The following is a 22,984-nucleotide window of genomic DNA, read 5'->3' as shown; positions in this document are numbered from 1 at the left end:
ATATTACAAATATAAAATAAATTCAAAAAGTGTGTGTGTTGTTGGCCAAGCGGTAAGGGGTTAATGCATAAGGCTAAAGGTCTTGAGTTTGAGTTCCATGTGGCGTAGGGGTGTAATCGAACCGAGCCGAACCGAATAGTGGTGTGCTCAAGTTTGGTTTGTTTAGTATCGAATCGAATCCCGAACTTTACTTATCGAATACTTTGAGGCTCACGAGCCTAATCGAGCCTATAGGAACATTCTAAATTTATATTTATATTCAAAATATTGATTATTTTATATTAAAAATAAATTATTTTATTTAAAATAATAAATATATTAATTATTTTCTTATGACAAATAAAATTAATTAGAGATGTAATACAATTATTATTAATTTAAGTGGATAAATATAAGTTGTATCTACTAATAATTTATATTTTTCAAGCTGAATCATTTGACGAACATGTTCACGAGCCGAATACTACTAAGCTCAAGTTTGGTTTGCTTATTTATCGAGCTTCTCTAAACGAACTTGAACGAGCTTTTTTCGAGCCGAGTTCCAAATAGTTCGCGAGCGACTTGGTTTGTTTACACCCCTAATGTGGCGCGACCTTTAAATTTTTTTATTTAATATTGTTTATTTATCAAAAAATAAAATAAAATAAAATAAATTCAAAATATATATATATATATATTTATATATATATATATATATATAATATTCAATTCAAGTTAACAGGTGCAACACAGTAAACTATATCACATCCCCACTCATTCACCTCAATTTTAAGTTTATTTCTATCTCCTCTCGCCCCGGGCCCTTTGCCCTTAGCCTTTGTCTGAACTGTAGTGTCTTTGCCCTCTTTAGACCTTCTGCAAGAGTTAGTAGCATGGCCAACAACACAGCAAGAATGACAATAATACGGCAGATCCTCATATCCAAACTCAACCACAAAAACACGATCACCGCATTTAACATCAAAATAATCATTCATAGCCTTAGATACGTCCATCTCGACCAAAACTGTGATGCCCCGCTCTTTTAAATACATATTAGATTAAATATGTGCATTAGTTATAAAATTCTTTTAATTATTTATGGTGATTATTTTGTTCAGATAATATTATTTCAGCAAAAGTCTGTATAAGAGATACAGAGCTGCGATTTAATATTCAGTCATGAATGAAACCAATAATTAAATTTATTGGTTTAACTATACGTTTGAGACTTTGTTTTACCAGTTTATTGATTTAATCAATATTATTAGAAAATTTAGATTTATAACCGATTTTATAAATCGTGTTATTTAAATCAAATTGCTAGAATTATAACTTGAGATCATATGCATAATAATTTTATTATTTCGCATTATATGAGTTAAGGTATTAAGTCGCGAATTAATTCCGACTTTCACGTATTAAATCTCAAGATTGAGGATTTAATTTATATAAATACGACGAGTATTTATTAAACGAGAATTGGAAAATTATTACAGGAACTAGGAGAAACTAGATCACGGCACTATACGTATGTCTCGATTTTTCATCCAACACATCAATTCCTACACTATTTCCTACACTATTCCCTACACTATTCCCTATACTATTCACCTTCCCCTCCAATACACCATTACTGCAGAAGGAGATTGTAAAGATTGCAGATTTCTTCCTGTAGTATATCTTAACTCCATCACACCCCAAAGTCTCCTGTAGGAGAAGAAAATCACGCCAATATCCACAATTTTCAAAAGCTTCAGCACGCCGAGAAAGAAATTTCACGGTAAGATCACAATTGTCAAAGGATGTAAATTTCAACGATCAAATCTTCAAAAGTTGCAACTCCAGGTACCAAAATTTCCACCATTTTGATTCTGTTGTCTGCAGAAACTCCTCTATAAATTGAGGAGAGTTCTGCAGAAGGAAGAAGTGCAGCGAGCAAGAGAGAGTTTGAGATTTGTTTTTTTTTTACTTGCAAGAGCTCAAGTGAGCTCCCTTCGCCGGGCCATTTCTTCGTCGACCGGCCACTAGGCTCTGAATCGAGAACGTGTACTCGTTCCTCCATCTTTAGGCTACCAAACCCAACAATCGAAAGGCCGAAACCTTCTCTATATTTTCCCGACCAAAGGCCACAATATCCTTCGGAGGCCAACGTCGAATTCCCGACTTAGCCACCGGCCAACTTACGGCCTTCGTTTCTCACTATCCTTACGACGAAAAAGGATCGAGAAACCACCGTTGTGTAGCCTGATCTATCTCGCACGAGGAAAACTAAGTCGTAGACCTTCGCGGCTAAACCCCATCGCGGAACGACGACCAGAAAAAAAACCCCGGCGAACAACTTCCATTAGTGCTCACTTGGACAAGGGTAAGTTGACGCCCTTATTTCGATGCATTCCCGTTTCTATTATATTATGAGAAATTTCTGGGGTATAGATGGGAGTGTGGTAAATATTCGTACAAAGTTTCATATCATTTGAACTTCGTTTACTACCCTTTTAAAATTCGAGAAGTCTACTGCCCGTATCTGCTAAAACTGTCGTGAGGCAGATGATTAAGTTAATTATTTCAGTAACCATATGTTGATATTTAGCTCTCAAATTTTTATTCTATGAAGATATATGTATTAGCTATCTACATATAAAATTTGAGCTCATTCAGGTAACGTTTGCTATTTTTCAAAAATCTGGACTTTCAGTTGGCAGAAACTGCCGAATCTGGTAGGCGATGGGAAAATCGCTATATCTCTTAAACTACTTGGAGTTTTTCAACATACTTTTTTTTCAATTAAACTAGACTCAAAGAGGTTTCTATTGATATAAAATTCGACTCCATACGAGTTCGGAGTAAAAGCAGTTTATTAGTTGAAGTTGAATCTATACAGTTTTGTTGAGATTGAAATGTTTCTAAATAATTCTTATTAAGGATTTTAAAGTTTTATTGTTGATAAAATATCACTTTTAGTTTATAAATGAGCTATTGAGATATATAAATATTCTGAGAAAGATTTCATGAGAACTTGTTGGTAAAATTATATTAGATGGAATAGTTGATAAATGAAATATTAAAGATTTATTAATTAAATGGTTAAAATATTAAAATTATTAGATCTTCTCGAAAATTTCTTTTATAGTTAACTCCTTTTATTATTTTAAAATATTTTTACAAATGTTCCTAAAATCTCACAATGAAATTTTCATCAGGAATTAATATTTAGAATTTATTAATGACTTATTAGTTCTTTTAATAGTAGCAATATATATATATTGATTGGCATTATTAAATGGGGAAAAGGAAAATATTTTATAAATTATTCTTTATTTATAATGGATAAATAAAGGAATAATATAAAATGGGCTTTCCTACATCCTCAAAGGTACATGAAGTATTTCGATAAAAGAAGAACGATTGTATATGAGTTAGATACAGTCGTTTAAGGAAATATGGGTAGTTAGAGAAATGAGTGGATAGTGATTCACTGCATTTGTTGTTATCTTTTCTATTATTCACTCGAACACATGTTTCGTGTTATCAAAGGTTCAAATAAACAAAAGCGCCTGAGTAACCTATCGCGCTAAGGAAAGAGAATCATTGTCTTAAGTAGCAAAACACTGCAATCAGGTAGGCATTACTTTCGTATATATCAAATGAGTTAAAATGTTACATTCAAGCAAGTTATTTCATGACAAAATCTTTGAGTTGAAGTTATTTCAAGTATTGTCTTGCCATAAAATGTTTTAATTTCAGTATGATATCTATCTGATATGGCTTTGCCAGTTATCATGTAATCGAATTCGGGTCTTGAGCAGTTGATAGCTATCCTGCCTTGGCTAGTGTACACCAGTGACCGTGAGTCATCTAGCGGGTTGGCCGGTCAAGTGACCGTGAGAGGTGGCCACCTCTCCGGCATACAGATTCAGATATGATAGATTACAAAAGAACTTAGTCTGATCAGACGAACTTTAGAATCACAAATGAATTTAGTATGCTTAGGGCCTTTTTAAGTAAAAACCCTTGGTTATACTATTGAAATGGCATGACAATTTACATTTATTATGTATGTATATGATTTTCGGCATATGTCTACTGAGTACTTTGTACTCAGCCCTGCATGTATTTCTAAATGTGCAGGTTGAGCAGTGATGAGTGATGATGGGGTGTCGTGCGGAGCTTTGTCATATTTACTAAATAAACTCTTGGCGATACATGTCTTCATACATGTATCACGTTCTATTTCCGCTGCGAACACTCAGTTATGATGCATATTATCCTATTATGTTGGATTGTCAAATCAAGTTATTGTATAAACACTTAAATCGGATACTCTTGACCGATTACTCGCTCTTATCTATTTATGTGTGTTTTTTTTCTCATATGATGTCTCAATCTTAGTTCAATTCCTTTATTATTATTTATCACCCCTTTTCTGTCCCCTCTCCTAATTTCCCTTCCCTAGTCACGGTTTCCCGGCTTACCTATCCTTAGTTAAGACCGGTCGTGACAGAATGGTATCAGAGCAGTTCGGTTGCTCTGAACCCAAGAGTTATCCCAAAATTTATTCTTTACTGAATACTAGTGTTAGAAAGGTCAGTTGACAAAAGCTCAGCACCTCATCACAACATCCTGCTCAACAGAGAAACAGAGGTAAATATTTATTAAATGTTGAGAAAGTTGTATTTTCAAATGTTTGTACAAGTGCTTAAATCTCATGCTATATGATTGAGTAGATTCCTTGATGAACTTAGATGCGTTAGAAATGTTTGATCACTCTTACAAAGAACATAGAAGCAAAACATATACATGAGTTTAGTTATCATTCATTACAGTTGAAATGAAAAACACAATAGAAGAAAGAAAATCAGGCGTCACTCGAGGATGTATAAAGATAGAGACATGACGGAGCGTGTCACTCATGATGATACGGGCATAGTTCGAATTGTTCAAACATATCAACTATTGCCTTACCCAATAAATTTATTTATTATATAGCTCGTAGTGACAAAAGTGCATTGAATGATTTACTATTTGTGCAATGAGTTGAATCTCTTTCAACCCTTAAAATTTCAATACATATGTAAGTATTGGGATTATGACTGCACGATCTAGGACTTGTGAATTATTAATTATGCATAAGTCAGAGATTAAGACCAATATTACTTATGATATGATCACGACTTGTGTTGTTAATACATGAGAGTAATTAGAAACCTACTGCTATAATAACTTATTATGAGTTTAATTATAGAACGTCATTCTTTCAAAGATGGCAAGAACACGACGCACCGCTAGAAAGCAAATGACGAGGCGACCAAGTCCTGAAAGTATCCTCAGGGAATACCGAACCTACACACGTTGTTGGAGAGATGACCTAGGAGAGTTCCTCGCCCATTATTATCGACTGTGGAAAGCTGCACATCCCCATGGAGCCACTGGTTATGACGGGATCATGCGCTTGATCTTATTACTTCCACCAGACTGGCAGGGATGGGCTACAGAGCTCGCAGGTGACTACGTACACACTGCAGAAGAGTCGTTTGATCCAGAAGGCGATTTTCCACGGTTCATCGCAGCAATTCACTACACCTATGATGCCTTTGGCAGAGCATTCAGGGGACCATATATGAGGCCAGGAGACCTTGCTCCTGTTGGAGTTCGTCCGGAAGAAAGGACCCCACTTATGCCTACTCAGGCTCCTATAACAGCAGATCCACCCATCCCAGTGCAGAGTGTTTCCCCACAACTGTCTGTTCTCGGTCGTCGATGCCGAAACGACTTCGAGGCCGGGACATCACGTCCAAAAACCCAAAGGAAAGAGACGCCACCACCCCAATCACCAGTCGGTACACCCCCGATACAGCCACCTCCACCAGGGGAAGAGGACCCCATTTACAGTGCGGCCATGAAACAATTAGAAGAAGTCTTGCGTCAAGCACGCGAACTTATTGATAAGGGCAAAGCCCTGGCAGGCACTGACAACGATGAAGGTGAGATCTTGCGCCAGGCACTCAAGACTGCTGAAAAAGGGAAAACTCCAGCCCATGATGACACTGGGGGAAGTAGGAAGAAAACTCCAGGCAAGACGAGTTGGAAGCCACTACCTGCTCAGCCTCTTTCCCTTAAGAAGGGTACTACGACCTCCGATGCAGGAACGCCCTGCAAGGATGTGGTGAAAATCCGACTTCTCGGTGGTCGTGTTCAGCTCGGGGCAGAGGGTGAGGAAACAGAGGACTACTACCTGGATATCGACTCCGAAGAGGATCCGGAGGAAGACCCAGAAGAGGATCCGGAGGAAGACCCAGAAGAGGATCCGGAGAAGAGCAAGTCTGCTAGCTCCCATGGATCGATAGTCTAGGGCAGTTGTATTTGCTTGTATGATGTATCTCGAACTCGTGGGTTGTAATATTCATCTATCTAGGAAGTTGTTACTACAGGAACGGTAACTACCTATGGACCGTTCTATAACTCCATATTATTCGAAGAGGCCTCTAGGAGGCAGAATCTTTAAGTACTTATATATAAATTCACGCCTTCAGTAAATTCGTGTGTTAAGTACTTATTATATTTCGTTGATTTAAAAGTTTTGCATACGATATAGCTAGTACAAGGAATTGAAGAAGCAATGAACGAGTGTTAGAATACATCTACCATGTACTAATAAACATATTATATTGACTTATCAGAATGCCACCAAAGAGAGGACGTCCAAGAGGTGGGAGAAGAATCCCACAAAATGATGAAAGAGGTCCAGAACCAGGGCCAGAACCAGAAATAGCTCCACAACCAATACGGCCAGAACGTAGAATAGAGGAATTGTTTTTACGTCAAAACCCACCTGTATTCAGCGGTACAGGAGATCCAGCTGAGGCTGAAACTTGGGTGCGTGCAATCGAACGCATCTTCAACTTTCTGCGCTGCACCGACCAGGAACGTTTAACCTGTGTATCTTTCCAACTGACGGGATCGGCTGACTTCTGGTGGGAAGCCAGAATGAAGACAATGACAGCTGATCAACTAGAAAACCTCACCTGGGAGCAGTTCAAGATTGGGATATATGATAAATATATACCCAAAAGTTACCGAAAGAAGAAAGAGATGGAATTCTATAACCTGAAACAGGGGAGGATGACGGTTACACAGTATGATAGGATGTTTTGCGACATGTCCAGATATGCCCCAGAACTAGTTGATACAGACGAGAAAATGGCTGAAAAATTTTGTGCCGGTCTGAGGCATGAAATCAGGATGGCTTTGGCTAGTCATGGAGGGTTGTCGTATACTGAATCCCTCAGTAGAGCTCTAGACATTGAGGCAGCAATGCCATGGGAAAGACCAGTGGCAACACCTATGCCACCACCCCCACAAGCCCAATCCCAGAACTACAAAGGGAAACGAAAATGGGAAGGCAATTACAATGGCCAAACTGAGAAGAAACCATGGCAGGGACAACCACCCCAGCAACAGGGCTTTGGAAGGCAAGTTGCTCCTAATCAGGCGGGGAACAACCAACAGAAAACTTCACCCTGCCCAAAGTGCAACAAAAACCATGGTGGAATCTGCAAGGCTGGCAGTGATAGTTGTTACATCTGTAACCAGAAGGGGCATTATGCAAATCGTTGCCCAAATAAGCAACACGGGATGAGCTTAAGGCCAAACCCACCATTCCAAGCCCCACATCTGAGAGCTATCCAAGCGCTACCCCAGCCACGTCATCTGCAATTGCCGCAGCCTCAACAATCACATCAACCACAGCTGCCACAACCACAGCCACGTCAGCAGCAACAAAAGATGCAACCGTATCACGCAAGAGCCTATGCTATCAAACAGAACCAGCCCGAGAAAAACCAGGGAAACCTGGCAGGTATGGGCATGCTACTCAACACACCTGTTGTACTTCTGTTTGATACGGGTGCTTCACATTCTTTCATTGCAAGTGCATGTGTGGACACCCTAGGACTCAAAATAGAAAGATCTAATCAGGACATGAGTATCTCTTCACCAATAGGAGGAACAATGACAGTAACGCATGTTTGCTCGAACTTAGAATTGAACATAGGATCACTAGAGGTCATAGCAAACAACGTATATGTTATACCGATGTCGGACGTTGATATAATCCTAGGAATGGATTGGCTAGCTGAAAACTACGCTACAATCTTATGCAAGGAGCGGAAGATCTCTTTCAAATTTCCAGAAAAAAATGCTTGGGAATTTCACGGGATAAGAATGGGTAGGAGAATACCAATTATATCCACCCTACAAGCAAGAAAGATGATGAATAAGAAGGACTCTCAGGCATTCCTCGTGTACCTAAACGGGAAAGCTGAGACAAAAAGAGCAATTGAAGATGTGGATATCGTACGAGAATTCCGTGATGTGTTTCCAGAAGACTTGCCAGGATTGCCACCTAATAGGCAAGTGGAATTTACCATAGACTTAGAACCGGGAGCGGCGCCAGTATCAAAGGCACCGTATAGGATGGCTCCAAAAGAATTGGAGGAACTAAAAATTCAATTGCAGGAACTACTGGACCTAGGTTTCATCAGACCTAGTGTATCCCCATGGGGAGCACCAGTTTTGTTTGTCAAAAAGAAAGATGGCACCTTGAGAATGTGCATTGACTATAGAGAGCTGAACAAGCTAACACTCAAGAACAAATATCCTTTGCCAAGGATAGAGGATTTGTTTGACCAACTTAGGGGTGCGAGTGTATTTTCAAAAATCGACTTGAGATCTGGCTATCATCAACTGAAGGTCAGACAAGAAGATATACCCAAAACAGCTTTTCGAACAAGGTATGGCCACTACGAGTTCGTAGTTATGCCATTCGGGCTAACAAATGCACCAGCTGTATTCATGGATCTCATGAATAGGGTTTTTCACCCCTACTTGGACAAGTTCGTCTTAGTGTTCATAGATGACGTCCTCATCTACTCCAAAAATGAAGAAGAACATAAAGAGCATTTGAGGACCACTCTACAAACGCTAAGGAATGAACGACTCTACGCCAAATTCAGCAAATGCGAGTTTTGGCTGAGAGAAGTCACATTTCTAGGACACATCGTATCATCAGAAGGAATCAAGGTAGATCCTGCTAAAGTGGAAGCAGTACAAGAATGGAAGTCGCCAACAAATCCAAACGAGATCAGGAGTTTCTTAGGATTGGCTGGCTATTATCGAAGGTTTATTGAAGGATTTTCGAAAATAGCAAGGCCAATGACGCAACTGCTCAAGAAGGGGATCAAGTATACTTGGACGGACGAGTGTGAGGAGAGTTTCCAAAAACTCAAGAAGATGCTAACTACTGCGCCGGTTTTAGCAGTCCCCGAACCAGACAAAGAATATGTAATCTACACGGATGCGTCCAAAAATGGACTAGGTTGCGTGTTGATGCAAGATGGCAAGGTAATAGCATATGCATCACGACAACTTAGACCTCATGAGTTGAATTATCCGACTCATGATCTGGAACTAGCTGCAGTAGTACATGCATTAAAAATCTGGAGACATCACCTATATGGAGTTAGGTGTGAGATTTTTACTGATCACAAAAGTCTGAAGTACTTTTTCGAGCAAAAAGATCTAAACATGAGACAAAGGAGATGGCTCGAATTAGTAAAGGACTATGACTGTGGTATTAACTACCACCCAGGCAAGGCTAATGTAGTAGCCGACGCATTAAGCCGAAAAGTCTCGTCAAAATTAGGACATCTTCTCACGAGAGAAGTTGAGCTTATAAAAGAATTTGACAAGATGAAGATAGAAGTGATTAAACCACCTGGAACTATAGCAGGCGTTGTTGAGACAATACCTAGTTTAAGAAAAATGGTGCTAGAAGCACAAAGAAAGGATGAGAAGATGGAAAAATTACGGGAAAAGATAAGATTAGGAGATCTCAAAGATTTCCAAGAAGCACCAGACAATGCCATACTCTTTGAAGGAAGGATATGCATTCCTCAAGATGAAGAACTTAAGAATAAAATCTTGAGCGAAGCCCATGATACCCCTTATACTGCCCACCCGGGAAGTACTAAGATGTATCAAGATCTAAAAGAGAATTTCTGGTGGGAAGGAATGAAACGAGATGTAGCCTCGTTTGTTGAACGATGTCTTGCTTGCCAGCAAGTGAAAGCCTTACACCAAAGGCCTTACGGGGAACTACAACCCTTGGAGATACCAGAATGGAAATGGGATGATATAGCAATGGACTTCGTCACAGGATTGCCAAGATCCAAGCGAGGTAACACGGCTATATGGGTCATTGTGGACAGACTTACGAAGTGTGCGCACTTTATACCAATCCCAATCACCCATGGATCCGACAAGTTAGCTCAACTTTATGTTAGAGAAATTGTGCGTTTGCACGGAGTGCCAAAGTCAATTACATCGGACAGAGATTCCAAGTTCACATCCAGATTCTGGATCAGTTTACAAAAAGAACTGGGCACAAGATTGAATTTTAGTACAGCTTTTCACCCACAGACAGATGGTCAGTCTGAAAGAACGATTCAAACATTGGAGGATATGCTGAGGACAGTAGTGCTAGACCAGGGTGAAAACTGGGAGCACATTTTGCCACTCATCGAGTTTGCATATAATAATAGTCACCAAGCGACTATCGCTATGGCACCCTACGAAGCACTGTATGGGAGAAAGTGTAGATCGCCACTTTATTGGGATGAAGTGGGCGAGAGAAAAATCCTAGGGCCAGACACAATAGGTGAAATGATTGAAATCGTTCGCCAAATCCGACAGAGGATTAAGGAGGCCCAGGATAGACAAAAGTCATATGCTGATAAACGCCGAACTGACTTACAATTTGAGAATGGAGAAAAAGTCTTTCTGAAAGTTTCTCCATCAAAAGGGATCATTAGGTTCGGAGTTAAAGGGAAACTTAGACCCCGATTTATAGGACCCTATGAGATCCTAGAAAGAATAGGCCCAGTGGCTTACAGGCTGGCATTACCGCCAAGTCTAGGAAATGTCCATAATGTTTTCCACGTATCACAACTTAGGAAGTACGTTTTCGATCCAAAGCACGTGATACACCAAAATGAGATGATCCTTAATCCAGACCTGAGCTATGAAGAAAGACCCGAAGCGATTTTAGATAAAAAGGTGCAACAACTCCGAAATAAATCAATCACCTCAGTGAAAGTTCTTTGGAGGCACCATGGACAAGAAGAAGCTACGTGGGAGCTCGAAGACAAGATGAAAGAAAAATATCCAGAGTTGTTTAACGAAGGTATGCAAATTTCGGGACGAAATTTATTTTAAGGGGGGTAGTATGTGATGCCCCGCTCTTTTAAATACATATTAGATTAAATATGTGCATTAGTTATAAAATTCTTTTAATTATTTATGGTGATTATTTTGTTCAGATAATATTATTTCAGCAAAAGTCTGTATAAGAGATACAGAGCTGCGATTTAATATTCAGTCATGAATGAAACCAATAATTAAATTTATTGGTTTAACTATACGTTTGAGACTTTGTTTTACCAGTTTATTGATTTAATCAATATTATTAGAAAATTTAGATTTATAACCGATTTTATAAATCGTGTTATTTAAATCAAATTGCTAGAATTATAACTTGAGATCATATGCATAATAATTTTATTATTTCGCATTATATGAGTTAAGGTATTAAGTCGCGAATTAATTCCGACTTTCACGTATTAAATCTCAAGATTGAGGATTTAATTTATATAAATACGACGAGTATTTATTAAACGAGAATTGGAGAATTATTACAGGAACTAGGAGAAACTAGATCACGGCACTACACGTATGTCTCGATTTTTCATCCAACACATCAATTCCTACACTATTTCCTACACTATTCCCTACACTATTCCCTATACTATTCACCTTCCCCTCCAATACACCATTACTGCAGAAGGAGATTGTAAAGATTGCAGATTTCTTCCTGTAGTATATCTGAACTCCATCACACCCCAAAGTCTCCTGTAGGAGAAGAAAATCACGCCAATATCCACAATTTTCAAAAGCTTCAGCACGCCGAGAAAGAAATTTCACGGTAAGATCACAATTGTCAAAGGATGTAAATTTCAACGATCAAATCTTCAAAAGTTGCAACTCCAGGTACCAAAATTTCCACCATTTTGATTCTGTTGTCTGCAGAAACTCCTCTATAAATTGAGGAGAGTTCTGCAGAAGGAAGAAGTGCAGCGAGCAAGAGAGAGTTTAGGAGATTTGTTTTTTTTTACTTGCAAGAGCTCAAGTGAGCTCCCTTCGCCGGGCCATTTCTTCGTCGACCGGCCACTAGGCTCTGAACCGAGAACGTGTACTCGTTCCTCCATCTTTAGGCTACCAAACCCAACAATCGAAAGGCCGAAACCTTCTCTATATTTTCCCGACCAAAGGCCACAATATCCTTCGGAGGCCAACGTCGAATTCCCGACTTAGCCACCGGCCAACTTACGGCCTTCGTTTCTCACTATCCTTACGACGAAAAAGGATCGAGAAACCACCGTTGTGTAGCCTGATCTATCTCGCACGAGGAAAACTAAGTCGTAGACCTTCGCGGCTAAACCCCATCGCGGAACGACGACCAGAAAAAAACCCCGGCGAACAACTTCCATTAGTGCTCACTTGGACAAGGGTAAGTTGACGCCCTTATTTCGATGCATTCCCGTTTCTATTATATTATGAGAAATTTCTGGGGTATAGATGGGAGTGTGGTAAATATTCGTACAAAGTTTCATATCATTTGAACTTCGTTTACTACCCTTTTAAAATTCGAGAAGTCTACTGCCCGTATCTGCTAAAACTGTCGTGAGGCAGATGATTAAGTTAATTATTTCAGTAACCATATGTTGATATTTAGCTCTCAAATTTTTATTCTATGAAGATATATGTGTTAGCTATCTACATATAAAATTTGAGCTCATTCAGGTAACGTTTGCTATTTTTCAAAAATCTGGACTTTCAGTTGGCAGAAACTGCCGAATCTGGTAGGCGATGGGAAAATCGCTATATCTCTTAAACTACTTGGAGTTTTTCAACATACTTTTTTTTTCAATTAAACTAGACTCAAAGAGGTTTCTATTGATATAAAATTCGACTCCATACGAGTTCGGAGTAAAAGCAGTTTATTAGTTGAAGTTGAATCTATACAGTTTTGTTGAGATTGAAATGATTTCTAAATAATTCTTATTAAGGATTTTAAAGTTTTATTGTTGATAAAATATCACTTTTAGTTTATAAATGAGCTATTGAGATATATAAATATTCTGAGAAAGATTTCATGAGAACTTGTTGGTAAAATTATATTAGATGGAATAGTTGATAAATGAAATATTAAAGATTTATTAATTAAATGGTTAAAATATTAAAATTATTAGATCTTCTCGAAAATTTCTTTTATAGTTAACTCCTTTTATTATTTTAAAATATTTTTACAAATGTTCCTAAAATCTCACAATGAAATTTTCATCAGGAATTAATATTTAGAATTTATTAATGACTTATTAGTTCTTTTAATAGTAGCAATATATATATATTGATTGGCATTATTAAATGGGGAAAAGGAAAATATTTTATAAATTATTCTTTATTTATAATGGATAAATAAAGGAATAATATAAAATGGGCTTTCCTACATCCTCAAAGGTACATGAAGTATTTCGATAAAAGAAGAACGATTGTATATGAGTTAGATACAGTCGTTTAAGGAAATATGGGTAGTTAGAGAAATGAGTGAATAGTGATTCACTGCATTTGTTGTTATCTTTTCTATTATTCACTCGAACACATGTTTCGTGTTATCAAAGGTTCAAATAAACAAAAGCGCCTGAGTAACCTATCGCGCTAAGGAAAGAGAATCATTGTCTTAAGTAGCAAAACACTGCAATCAGGTAGGCATTACTTTCGTATATATCAAATGAGCTTAAATGTTACAGTTCAAGCAAGTTATTTCATGACAAAATCTTTGAGTTGAAGTTATTTCAAGTATTGTCTTGCCATAAAATGTTTTAATTTCAGTATGATATCTATCTGATATGGCTTTGCCAGTTATCATGTAATCGAATTCGGGTCTTGAGCAGTTGATAGCTATCCTGCCTTGGCTAGTGTACACCAGTGACCGTGAGTCATCTAGCGGGTTGGCCGGTCAAGTGACCGTGAGAGGTGGCCACCTCTCCGGCATACAGATTCAGATATGATAGATTACAAAAGAACTTAGTCTGATCAGACGAACTTTAGAATCACAAATGAATTTAGTATGCTTAGGGCCTTTTTAAGTAAAAACCCTTGGTTATACTATTGAAATGGCATGACAATTTACATTTATTATGTATGTATATGATTTTCGGCATATGTCTACTGAGTACTTTGTACTCAGCCCTGCATGTATTTCTAAATGTGCAGGTTGAGCAGTGATGAGTGATGATGGGGTGTCGTGCGGAGCTTTGTCATATTTACTAAATAAACTCTTGGCGATACATGTCTTCATACATGTATCACGTTCTATTTCCGCTGCGAACACTCAGTTATGATGCATATTATCCTATTATGTTGGATTGTCAAATCAAGTTATTGTATAAACACTTAAATCGGATACTCTTGACCGATTACTCGCTCTTATCTATTTATGTGTGTTTTTTTTCTCATATGATGTCTCAATCTTAGTTCAATTCCTTTATTATTATTTATCACCCCTTTTCTGTCCCCTCTCCTAATTTCCCTTCCCTAGTCACGGTTTCCCGGCTTACCTATCCTTAGTTAAGACCGGTCGTGACAGAATGGTATCAGAGCAGTTCGGTTGCTCTGAACCCAAGAGTTATCCCAAAATTTATTCTTTACTGAATACTAGTGTTAGAAAGGTCAGTTGACAAAAGCTCAGCACCTCATCACAACATCCTGCTCAACAGAGAAACAGAGGTAAATATTTATTAAATGTTGAGAAAGTTGTATTTTCAAATGTTTGTACAAGTGCTTAAATCTCATGCTATATGATTGAGTAGATTCCTTGATGAACTTAGATGCGTTAGAAATGTTTGATCACTCTTACAAAGAACATAGAAGCAAAACATATACATGAGTTTAGTTATCATTCATTACAGTTGAAATGAAAAACACAATAGAAGAAAGAAAATCAGGCGTCACTCGAGGATGTATAAAGATAGAGACATGACGGAGCGTGTCACTCATGATGATACGGGCATAGTTCGAATTGTTCAAACATATCAACTATTGCCTTACCCAATAAAATTATTTATTATATAGCTCGTAGTGACAAAAGTGCATTGAATGATTTACTATTTGTGCAATGAGTTGAATCTCTTTCAACCCTTAAAATTTCAATACATATGTAAGTATTGGGATTATGACTGCACGATCTAGGACTTGTGAATTATTAATTATGCATAAGTCAGAGATTAAGACCAATATTACTTATGATATGATCACGACTTGTGTTGTTAATACATGAGAGTAATTAGAAACCTACTGCTATAATAACTTATTATGAGTTTAATTATAGAACGTCATTCTTTCAAAGATGGCAAGAACACGACGCACCGCTAGAAAGCAAATGACGAGGCGACCAAGTCCTGAAAGTATCCTCAGGGAATACCGAACCTACACACGTTGTTGGAGAGATGACCTAGGAGAGTTCCTCGCCCATTATTATCGACTGTGGAAAGCTGCACATCCCCATGGAGCCACTGGTTATGACGGGATCATGCGCTTGATCTTATTACTTCCACCAGACTGGCAGGGATGGGCTACAGAGCTCGCAGGTGACTACGTACACACTGCAGAAGAGTCGTTTGATCCAGAAGGCGATTTTCCACGGTTCATCGCAGCAATTCACTACACCTATGATGCCTTTGGCAGAGCATTCAGGGGACCATATATGAGGCCAGGAGACCTTGCTCCTGTTGGAGTTCGTCCGGAAGAAAGGACCCCACTTATGCCTACTCAGGCTCCTATAACAGCAGATCCACCCATCCCAGTGCAGAGTGTTTCCCCACAACTGTCTGTTCTCGGTCGTCGATGCCGAAACGACTTCGAGGCCGGGACATCACGTCCAAAAACCCAAAGGAAAGAGACGCCACCACCCCAATCACCAGTCGGTACACCCCCGATACAGCCACCTCCACCAGGGGAAGAGGACCCCATTTACAGTGCGGCCATGAAACAATTAGAAGAAGTCTTGCGTCAAGCACGCGAACTTATTGATAAGGGCAAAGCCCTGGCAGGCACTGACAACGATGAAGGTGAGATCTTGCGCCAGGCACTCAAGACTGCTGAAAAAGGGAAAACTCCAGCCCATGATGACACTGGGGGAAGTAGGAAGAAAACTCCAGGCAAGACGAGTTGGAAGCCACTACCTGCTCAGCCTCTTTCCCTTAAGAAGGGTACTACGACCTCCGATGCAGGAACGCCCTGCAAGGATGTGGTGAAAATCCGACTTCTCGGTGGTCGTGTTCAGCTCGGGGCAGAGGGTGAGGAAACAGAGGACTACTACCTGGATATCGACTCCGAAGAGGATCCGGAGGAAGACCCAGAAGAGGATCCGGAGGAAGACCCAGAAGAGGATCCGGAGAAGAGCAAGTCTGCTAGCTCCCATGGATCGATAGTCTAGGGCAGTTGTATTTGCTTGTATGATGTATCTCGAACTCGTGGGTTGTAATATTCATCTATCTAGGAAGTTGTTACTACAGGAACGGTAACTACCTATGGACCGTTCTATAACTCCATATTATTCGAAGAGGCCTCTAGGAGGCAGAATCTTTAAGTACTTATATATAAATTCACGCCTTCAGTAAATTCGTGTGTTAAGTACTTATTATATTTCGTTGATTTAAAAGTTTTGCATACGATATAGCTAGTACAAGGAATTGAAGAAGCAATGAACGAGTGTTAGAATACATCTACCATGTACTAATAAACATATTATATTGACTTATCAGAATGCCACCAAAGAGAGGACGTCCAAGAGGTGGGAGAAGAATCCCACAAAATGATGAAAGAGGTCCAGAACCAGGGCCAGAACCAGAAATAGCTCCACAACCAATACGGCCAGAACGTAGAATAGAGGAATTGTTTTTACGTCAAAACCCACCTGTATTCAGCGGTACAGGAGATCCAGCTGAGGCTGAAACTTGGGTGCGTGCAATCGAACGCATCTTCAACTTTCTGCGCTGCACCGACCAGGAACGTTTAACCTGTGTATCTTTCCAACTGACGGGATCGGCTGACTTCTGGTGGGAAGCCAGAATGAAGACAATGACAGCTGATCAACTAGAAAACCTCACCTGGGAGCAGTTCAAGATTGGGATATATGATAAATATATACCCAAAAGTTACCGAAAGAAGAAAGAGATGGAATTCTATAACCTGAAACAGGGGAGGATGACGGTTACACAGTATGATAGGATGTTTTGCGACATGTCCAGATATGCCCCAGAACTAGTTGATACAGACGAGAAAATGGCTGAAAAATTTTGTGCCGGTCTGAGGCATGAAATCAGGATGGCTTTGGCTAGTCATGGAGGGTTGTCGTATACTGAATCCCTCAGTAGAGCTCTAGACATTGAGGCAGCAATGCCATGGGAAAGACCAGTGGCAACACCTATGCCACCACCCCCACAAGCCCAATCCCAGAACTACAAAGGGAAACGAAAATGGGAAGGCAATTACAATGGCCAAACTGAGAAGAAACCATGGCAGGGACAACCACCCCAGCAACAGGGCTTTGGAAGGCAAGTTGCTCCTAATCAGGCGGGGAACAACCAACAGAAAACTTCACCCTGCCCAAAGTGCAACAAAAACCATGGTGGAATCTGCAAGGCTGGCAGTGATAGTTGTTACATCTGTAACCAGAAGGGGCATTATGCAAATCGTTGCCCAAATAAGCAACACGGGATGAGCTTAAGGCCAAACCCACCATTCCAAGCCCCACATCTGAGAGCTATCCAAGCGCTACCCCAGCCACGTCATCTGCAATTGCCGCAGCCTCAACAATCACATCAACCACAGCTGCCACAACCACAGCCACGTCAGCAGCAACAAAAGATGCAACCGTATCACGCAAGAGCCTATGCTATCAAACAGAACCAGCCCGAGAAAAACCAGGGAAACCTGGCAGGTATGGGCATGCTACTCAACACACCTGTTGTACTTCTGTTTGATACGGGTGCTTCACATTCTTTCATTGCAAGTGCATGTGTGGACACCCTAGGACTCAAAATAGAAAGATCTAATCAGGACATGAGTATCTCTTCACCAATAGGAGGAACAATGACAGTAACGCATGTTTGCTCGAACTTAGAATTGAACATAGGATCACTAGAGGTCATAGCAAACAACGTATATGTTATACCGATGTCGGACGTAGATATAATCCTAGGAATGGATTGGCTAGCTGAAAACTACGCTACAATCTTATGCAAGGAGCGGAAGATCTCTTTCAAATTTCCAGAAAAAAATGCTTGGGAATTTCACGGGATAAGAATGGGTAGGAGAATACCAATTATATCCACCCTACAAGCAAGAAAGATGATGAATAAGAAGGACTCTCAGGCATTCCTCGTGTACCTAAACGGGAAAGCTGAGACAAAAAGAGCAATTGAAGATGTGGATATCGTACGAGAATTCCGTGATGTGTTTCCAGAAGACTTGCCAGGATTGCCACCTAATAGGCAAGTGGAATTTACCATAGACTTAGAACCGGGAGCGGCGCCAGTATCAAAGGCACCGTATAGGATGGCTCCAAAAGAATTGGAGGAACTAAAAATTCAATTGCAGGAACTACTGGACCTAGGTTTCATCAGACCTAGTGTATCCCCATGGGGAGCACCAGTTTTGTTTGTCAAAAAGAAAGATGGCACCTTGAGAATGTGCATTGACTATAGAGAGCTGAACAAGCTAACACTCAAGAACAAATATCCTTTGCCAAGGATAGATGATTTGTTTGACCAACTTAGGGGTGCGAGTGTATTTTCAAAAATCGACTTGAGATCTGGCTATCATCAACTGAAGGTCAGACAAGAAGATATACCCAAAACAGCTTTTCGAACAAGGTATGGCCACTACGAGTTCGTAGTTATGCCATTCGGGCTAACAAATGCACCAGCTGTATTCATGGATCTCATGAATAGGGTTTTTCACCCCTACTTGGACAAGTTCGTCTTAGTGTTCATAGATGACGTCCTCATCTACTCCAAAAATGAAGAAGAACATAAAGAGCATTTGAGGACCACTCTACAAACGCTAAGGAATGAACGACTCTACGCCAAATTCAGCAAATGCGAGTTTTGGCTGAGAGAAGTCACATTTCTAGGACACATCGTATCATCAGAAGGAATCAAGGTAGATCCTGCTAAAGTGGAAGCAGTACAAGAATGGAAGTCGCCAACAAATCCAAACGAGATCAGGAGTTTCTTAGGATTGGCTGGCTATTATCGAAGGTTTATTGAAGGATTTTCGAAAATAGCAAGGCCAATGACGCAACTGCTCAAGAAGGGGATCAAGTATACTTGGACGGACGAGTGTGAGGAGAGTTTCCAAAAACTCAAGAAGATGCTAACTACTGCGCCGGTTTTAGCAGTCCCCGAACCAGACAAAGAATATGTAATCTACACGGATGCGTCCAAAAATGGACTAGGTTGCGTGTTGATGCAAGATGGCAAGGTAATAGCATATGCATCACGACAACTTAGACCTCATGAGTTGAATTATCCGACTCATGATCTGGAACTAGCTGCAGTAGTACATGCATTAAAAATCTGGAGACATCACCTATATGGAGTTAGGTGTGAGATTTTTACTGATCACAAAAGTCTGAAGTACTTTTTCGAGCAAAAAGATCTAAACATGAGACAAAGGAGATGGCTCGAATTAGTAAAGGACTATGACTGTGGTATTAACTACCACCCAGGCAAGGCTAATGTAGTAGCCGACGCATTAAGCCGAAAAGTCTCGTCAAAATTAGGACATCTTCTCACGAGAGAAGTTGAGCTTATAAAAGAATTTGACAAGATGAAGATAGAAGTGATTAAACCACCTGGAACTATAGCAGGCGTTGTTGAGACAATACCTAGTTTAAGAAAAATGGTGCTAGAAGCACAAAGAAAGGATGAGAAGATGGAAAAATTACGGGAAAAGATAAGATTAGGAGATCTCAAAGATTTCCAAGAAGCACCAGACAATGCCATACTCTTTGAAGGAAGGATATGCATTCCTCAAGATGAAGAACTTAAGAATAAAATCTTGAGCGAAGCCCATGATACCCCTTATACTGCCCACCCGGGAAGTACTAAGATGTATCAAGATCTAAAAGAGAATTTCTGGTGGGAAGGAATGAAACGAGATGTAGCCTCGTTTGTTGAACGATGTCTTGCTTGCCAGCAAGTGAAAGCCTTACACCAAAGGCCTTACGGGGAACTACAACCCTTGGAGATACCAGAATGGAAATGGGATGATATAGCAATGGACTTCGTCACAGGATTGCCAAGATCCAAGCGAGGTAACACGGCTATATGGGTCATTGTGGACAGACTTACGAAGTGTGCGCACTTTATACCAATCCCAATCACCCATGGATCCGACAAGTTAGCTCAACTTTATGTTAGAGAAATTGTGCGTTTGCACGGAGTGCCAAAGTCAATTACATCGGACAGAGATTCCAAGTTCACATCCAGATTCTGGATCAGTTTACAAAAAGAACTGGGCACAAGATTGAATTTTAGTACAGCTTTTCACCCACAGACAGATGGTCAGTCTGAAAGAACGATTCAAACATTGGAGGATATGCTGAGGACAGTAGTGCTAGACCAGGGTGAAAACTGGGAGCACATTTTGCCACTCATCGAGTTTGCATATAATAATAGTCACCAAGCGACTATCGCTATGGCACCCTACGAAGCACTGTATGGGAGAAAGTGTAGATCGCCACTTTATTGGGATGAAGTGGGCGAGAGAAAAATCCTAGGGCCAGACACAATAGGTGAAATGATTGAAATCGTTCGCCAAATCCGACAGAGGATTAAGGAGGCCCAGGATAGACAAAAGTCATATGCTGATAAACGCCGAACTGACTTACAATTTGAGAATGGAGAAAAAGTCTTTCTGAAAGTTTCTCCATCAAAAGGGATCATTAGGTTCGGAGTTAAAGGGAAACTTAGACCCCGATTTATAGGACCCTATGAGATCCTAGAAAGAATAGGCCCAGTGGCTTACAGGCTGGCATTACCGCCAAGCCTAGGAAATGTCCATAATGTTTTCCACGTATCACAACTTAGGAAGTACGTTTTCGATCCAAAGCACGTGATACACCAAAATGAGATGATCCTTAATCCAGACCTGAGCTATGAAGAAAGACCCGAAGCGATTTTAGATAAAAAGGTGCAACAACTCCGAAATAAATCAATCACCTCAGTGAAAGTTCTTTGGAGGCACCATGGGCAAGAAGAAGCTACGTGGGAGCTCGAAGACAAGATGAAAGAAAAATATCCAGAGTTGTTTAACGAAGGTATGCAAATTTCGGGACGAAATTTATTTTAAGGGGGGTAGTATGTGATGCCCCGCTCTTTTAAATACATATTAGATTAAATATGTGCATTAGTTATAAAATTCTTTTAATTATTTATGGTGATTATTTTGTTCAGATAATATTATTTCAGCAAAAGTCTGTATAAGAGATACAGAGCTGCGATTTAATATTCAGTCATGAATGAAACCAATAATTAAATTTATTGGTTTAACTATACGTTTGAGACTTTGTTTTACCAGTTTATTGATTTAATCAATATTATTAGAAAATTTAGATTTATAACCGATTTTATAAATCGTGTTATTTAAATCAAATTGCTAGAATTATAACTTGAGATCATATGCATAATAATTTTATTATTTCGCATTATATGAGTTAAGGTATTAAGTCGCGAATTAATTCCGACTTTCACGTATTAAATCTCAAGATTGAGGATTTAATTTATGTAAATACGAGGAGTATTTATTAAACGAGAATTGGAGAATTATTACAGGAACTAGGAGAAACTAGATCACGGCACTACACGTATGTCTCGATTTTTCATCCAACACATCAATTCCTACACTATTTCCTACACTATTCCCTACACTATTCCCTATACTATTCCACCTTCCCCTCCAATACACCATTACTGCAGAAGTTTTTCTAAAGATTGCAGATTTCTTCCTGTAGCATATCTGAACTCCATCACACCCCAAAGTTTCCTGTAGGAGAAGAAAATCACGCCAATATCCACAATTTTCAAAAGCTTCAGCACGCCGAGAAAGAAATTTCACGGCAAGATCACAATTGTCAAAGGATGTAAATTTCAACGATCAAATCTTCAAAAGTTGCAACTCCAGGTACCAAAATTTCCACCATTTTGATTCTGTTGTCTGCAGAAACTCCTCTATAAATTGAGGAGAGTTCTGCAGAAGGAAGAAGTGCAGCAAGAGGTGTGAGGCAAGAGAGAGTTTAGGAGATTTTTTTTTACTTGCAAGAGCTCAAGTGAGCTCCCTTCGCCGGGCCATTTCTTCGTCGACCGGCCACTAGGCTCTGAACCGAGAACGTGTACTCGTTCCTCCATCTTTAGGCTACCAAACCCAACAATCGAAAGGCCGAAACCTTCTCTATATTTTCCCGACCAAAGGCCACAATATCCTTCGGAGGCCAACGTCGAATTCCCGACTTAGCCACCGGCCAACTTACGGCCTTCGTTTCTCACTATCCTTACGACGAAAAAGGATCGAGAAACCACCGTTGTGTAGCCTGATCTATCTCGCACGAGGAAAACTAAGTCGTAGACCTTCGCGGCTAAACCCCATCGCGGAACGACGACCAGAAAAAAACCCCGGCGAACAACTTCCATTAGTGCTCACTTGGACAAGGGTAAGTTGACGCCCTTATTTCGATGCATTCCCGTTTCTATTATATTATGAGAAATTTCTGGGGTATAGATGGGAGTGTGGTAAATATTCGTACAAAGTTTCATATCATTTGAAC

The sequence above is a fragment of the Salvia miltiorrhiza genome, chromosome 2 (assembly GCF_028751815.1).
Source record: "Salvia miltiorrhiza cultivar Shanhuang (shh) chromosome 2, IMPLAD_Smil_shh, whole genome shotgun sequence".
In the NCBI taxonomy this organism is placed as follows: domain Eukaryota; kingdom Viridiplantae; phylum Streptophyta; class Magnoliopsida; order Lamiales; family Lamiaceae; genus Salvia; species Salvia miltiorrhiza.
Note: the sequence above shows the minus strand (reverse complement) of the source record.